Raw genomic sequence first — 6,000 nt, 5'->3', positions numbered from 1 at the left:
AAATCAGGGTTTAGGTTGTGTTCTCATGCAGCGTGGAAGAGTGATAGCTTACGCATCCCGCCAACTAAAGACACACGAAGTGAATTATACAACCCATGATCTGGAATTGGGAGCAGTAGTCTTTGCTCTGAAGATTTGGAGGCTTTACCTCTATGGTACGAAGTGCACCATCTTCACGGACCACAAGAGTCTCTAGCACATCTTGAATCAGAAAGAGCTGAATATGAGGCAACGAAGATGGGTTGAACTATTAAACGATTACGAGTGTGAAATCATGTACCACCCAGGCAAGGCCAACGTGGTAGCTGATGCCTTGAGCCGGAAGGAGTACTCTAATCATCGCGTGAAAACTCTCTCAATAACCATCCAATCTCACCTAACCACTCAGATCAGGGCAGCCCAGTCAGATGCCATGAAGGCAGAAAATAGAGCAAGCGAAGCATTACGCGGAATGGAAAAGAATCTCGAGGCGAAAGAGGACGGAGTATACTATTTCGTGGATCGTATTTGGGTCCCTAAACTTGGGGGATTTAGGGAGGTAGTCATGAACGAAGCTCACAAGACCCGATACTCCATCCATCCAGGTTCGGACAAAATATACTTGGATATTAAGCAACATATTGGTGGCCTAACATGAAGGCAGAAATTGCCACCTATGTCAGCAAATGCCTTACTTGCGCCAAAGTAAATGTGGAATACCAGAAGCCCTCGAGGTTATTACAGCAACCAGTAATCCCTGAGTGGAAATGGGAAGGGATTTCTATGGACTTTGTGACCAAGCTACCCAAGACGTCAGATGGATTAGACACTATATGGGTAATAGTTGACCGACTGACGAAATCCGCCCATTTCCTCCCAATAAAAGAATCCTACAAGATGGAGTGACTGACAAGAATATACATTCGAGAAATCGTGAGGCTTCACGGAGTGCCAGTGTCTATCATCTCAGATAGAGACAGTAGGTTCACTTCACGTTTTTGGCAATCACTGCAGAAAGCACTTGGAACCCATTTTGACATGAGCACCACTTATCACCCACAAACGGACGGTCAAAGCGAACGAACCATCCAGACGCTCGAAGACATGCTTCGCGCATGTGTGATAGACTTTGGGAAGTCCTGGGATACCCACTTACCCTTAGTTCAATTCTCGTATAACAACAGTTACCATTCGAGCATCAAAGTCGCTCCTTTTGAAGCGCTATATGGATGTAAGTGTAGATCACTATTGTGTTGGGATGAGGTGGGTGACACCCAACTAGCAAAGGAACTAAAATCAGACAAGACATTAACAGGACCAGAGATTATACATGAAACCACGGAAAAGATAGTTCAAATCAGAGCTCGACTACAAGCATCGTGCGACCGACAAAAGAGCTACACTGATAAACGGCGAAAACCCTTAGAGTTTTAGGTCGGGGATCGAGTGCTGTTAAAAGTTTCTCCCTGGAAAGGGGTCATTCATTTTGGAAAACAGTGAAAATTGAATCCACGATACATTGGACCTTTCGAGATCCTTACCCGAATAGGTCCAGTGGCGTACAGACTGCAGCTACCCGCTGAGCTCAGCAGTGTACACCCCGTGTTCCATGTTTCCAATCTGAAGAAGTGCGTATCCGATGAAACTCTCATCATTCCCCTTGACTAAATTGAAATCAATAAGAATCTCCTGTTCGTTGAAGAACCAGTCGAAATCATGGACAGAGAGGTGAAGCGTACTAAACAAAGTAGCATCCCGATCGTGAAAGTATGGTGGAACGCGAAGTGTGGGCCAGAATTCACGTGGGAACGCGAAGACCAAATGAAGCAAAAGTACCCTCACCTATTCTAGCATTCTCAAAACCTAGCTTTCAAAAGAATTTCGGGACGAAATTCCCTCTAACGGGGGATGATGTCACAACTAGAAATTTCTATGCCTTGTAACTACAACACTTATGCCAATTATGAATCAAAGACATGAAAGCATGTATGATGCTTACTCTAAGACAACAAAATTTCAATCAAACACTTCATACAAGCATTGGAAATAGTCAACAATCAATTAGAATCCTTAGAAATCCTTATATAAGTCCATTATGGATTAGGATTTCCTTATTGGGCCCAATGGACCAATAAGCTTCCAATTGGACTATCTTGGGCTTAGAACTCTTGAATGGTCTCTAATTGGACCCACTTCCATTTGTTTCCATATTTTGGGCCATATTGGGCCTAGAATGAAATAAATTAATTTAATGAACCATATTGGGCCATAATGAACCTAATTTAGCCTTCATGGGTCATAAAAATCACATTTATAATTATTTGGACCAAAAATCACTCAACATAACCATGAAAATTGGGCTTAAGGAATTAAGGCTCAATCCCTACCTTTTTCTTCACCATTCTCGGTCCAAGCCCAAAGGAAAAGAGGAAGTTGACTTCTTGCATGACACATCACTTTTATATGGAGGATATCCATGTTTTACACTTCAAACATCCATGCAATCTCATCTTTCCATGCAAGCACTTCTCTTCTTCTCACTCTCTCTCATTCTCGGCCGAAACCAAACAAACACACACATCCCAACTAGATTTCTCTCTAAACTACTCAAAGATCATCTCTTCTTCTTCATCCAAAATCTCGAAAATTTGGCTTGAAGTCTAAGGATCTTCATCAAGTAATTCATCATCTAAGGTAAGTTAATGGCTAACTTATGATCTAACTCCCTTCATTTCATCAAAATCTCTTCTAAATCTATTCAATTTGGTGATCTTGCACCTTAGAAGCTCTTTAAATTTGAGGTCTTCCAAGAAAGGTTGCTAGGATCGAATTCTTCTCATCTTTTCCTTCCAAAACTGAAACCACACCCAAGGTGAGTTTCATACCCCCTTCTTTTCGGTTTTTATGAGCTTTACGCGGGGGGGGGGGGGGGGGGGGGAGAATACAAGTAAATGTATGCTATGTGTGATTTGATGCATGTATGTGTGTGATATTATGTGTTTATGATGAATATGTTATTCAACAAGTGTGTAAAACCGAGATCTAAAACATGGGGAAGGAAATAAACATAACCTAAACTATTTTATACTAATCAAGTCAAGAAAAATAGTTTATATGGTTAGGATGAACATACTTGAACATAAAACTCATTTTTGGGCTTAAATTGTCAAAAACACAAAACTTGGTGTCCAAACCGACTAATTATAATTTCTGGAGGGTCAAAAGGGTCCAAACAGTTTCTATGATAATTTTTCTGAACATCAACATTTTTGGATGGGCTTAAACATAAATTTTGAATTTAATGGGCTAAATTTGGGCGTTTCAGCCCAATAAGCTTCAAAATGCGAAATTTCCAAATTGGAGGGGCTGAAAATGCAACTTTCTGTAAAACAGGGGATTTGAAGTGAAAATAATGTTTTAAGGACTAGAATGAAATTCTTTTATATAAAGGACTAAAAGTGCTATTTTTATAAAAGAAAGGTTGTGAAAAAGTAAAAATCTTACTTTTAAACGAATTAATTCATAAAGACGAAATACAAGACCCATGATTACCGACGAAGGATAAGAACAAATACACACTCAACACCCAATATCGTTACAAAACGAATTGATTCGGTCTCGAATCAATAACAAAACAAAAATCAATAAATCATAGGATTTCAATAAACACGCGATAACTACGATGAGTCAACATTCAATCTTTGGGCTTGAAAGTTTCAAATCGTGCTTGTTGGGCCTCACTAGCCCAATAACATGATCTTTGGGCCCGAAGGGAACACGCTTACATGTTAATGGGCCTTCTATGACCTAGTTTCATGTAAAAGGACTTTCAATAGTGCTATTGTGCTATTGGGCCCTAATGGCCCATTAGTACTGCTAGTGAGGTCGAGAAGTCAAATGCGATTTGGGCCAAGTGCTTTTTGCATTCCCGTTAGCCTTGAATAACCTACGGAAATAAAGGGGGCTTCATACCCTCCTTTCTCCCCGGTTGACCGACTTATGAGAATTCGAGTAATAAGATTTGTGGCGTTAATCAATAGAAGTCAGGGTGGTTGGATTATGTGAGTAGTACGGACGACGCCTTATGGATCGTTCGTAATTTGTAGTTATAAACTAGTCATTTTCATTAATGCGTGATTGTAACAACTCACAAACCTTAATTAATCCAATGTCACCTGAGTAATAAAAAACAATCGTCGTATTGGTATAACAATAAACAAGTCATGTGATTTACGTATTGGGAAAACATTGGGTTTTCCCGGGAAGTTCCACATTTTAACCAATGTGATGTATACAAAGTTCAACAATTATACATGTTTTCAAAATCGACAAGCATATTTACGGATCTTCACACTTTTTTTAACAAATACTCTTTTCAGAAAATATCGGATTTTCTGGGTTTGCAATCTTCACAAAAATCATTTTTCCATAACATTACTTATGAACTCACCAACATTTCATATGTTGACGGTTTTCAAAATAACTTGTATTCTCAGGTAACAGGTAAACCGAAGAATATGTATCAAGTTATGTCATGGTGTTTTGCTTAGATTTCCTATCGAATAGTCTATGTTATGAAATTGTAATGACTAAAACAATGTAATAGATGTAAACAATATCAATTGTAATATTTCAATGCATGGTGATGAATGATGTTATGATTCATGTATAATCATTGTGATGGTAATCAATTTAAGTCACAAGAGCCCTCGGACGTTTCCGCCGTTCGGTTCGGGGGTGTGACAGCATAAATCTAAATTTCAAAATTATTATATACATATGTTATGCTGTTAAAATAAAACAACTAATTCATAATGAAAATATCCTAGTTACTACATATATGCTATCATTTCATGTGTAAAATGTATGTCATAAAACCTTTGTCATGAAAAAGATATCACCTTTGTAGTATTTCCAAAGATCAAATCTTATGTCACGCATGCATATATATATATATATATATATATATATATATATATATATATATATATATATATATATATATATATATATATATGTGTGTGTGTGTGTGTGTGTGTGTGTGCGCGCTTAATTAGATATGTATACAAGTTATAAATATTATAAGATGAGAACTTTTAGTTTTACTTATGAGATTTACCATTACTTTTAAGTGAGTATCATATACTTTCATATATTTACTTATCAAACATGCTCGGCTTAGACAACGAAATTCATTATGCCAAGTGCCTTATCCACATATAAGTTCAAGTTGGGAGTTACTCACATACCTTAGTTAATGGCTTTATATTGATACTTTATTCATTAGCTAAGTCTAAACACTTAGCATACCCACACTAACATAATCGTTAATCTTTGGATTAAGATACATAGATATATATCTATACAGGGTTCACATCCTCACCTACGGTTGTTACCTACAACCTCGACGGATCAATCGAAGTGGATGATAAGTATCTATAATAAATACTCTGGCATACAATAAAGCGATGAAGGGGAGTGCATTCAGTCACATAGCTCGGTTATAGGACTCACTATGAACATTAACTAGAATCTCTCTCTCTCTCTCTCTCTCTCTCTCTCTCTCTCTCTTTCTCGCACTACAAAACCATGGATTTGGTTTATCACAAGACAGTTTTATGTACGGATTAATTTACGCAAATACATCTTTTGGTTTTCAATGGTTATTTGAAGACTTTTTACAAATAAATATTAAGTATGGTTTTATTTACAGTGAAAATACTTTTTGAACATTTTAAGTAACACCGTTGTTAGCAGAAAACCTGTAACTCTCACCAAATATAGAAACCACATCCAAAAGTCATCTCTAGTCATCTGGGAATGTATAGTTTTCTATCTAGAACAAATTGGGGCTATGTATACGAAGACAACAACAAAAAATGTGGAATCCGGAAAAACATGAATAGAGGCGTGCCACGGCCTTCTGAAGACGTGATGTATATTTCAAAAAAAGTTTTGTTTTTGCTTTTTAATGAAGTACGTTGCATATCTGACTCGTATATGAAAAACATAATCGTGCTT

Source organism: Lactuca sativa, chromosome 2 (assembly GCF_002870075.4).
Source record: "Lactuca sativa cultivar Salinas chromosome 2, Lsat_Salinas_v11, whole genome shotgun sequence".
In the NCBI taxonomy this organism is placed as follows: Eukaryota; Viridiplantae; Streptophyta; class Magnoliopsida; order Asterales; family Asteraceae; genus Lactuca; species Lactuca sativa.
The sequence above is the reverse complement of the archived record's forward strand: the minus strand, read 5'-3'. Positions refer to the sequence as shown.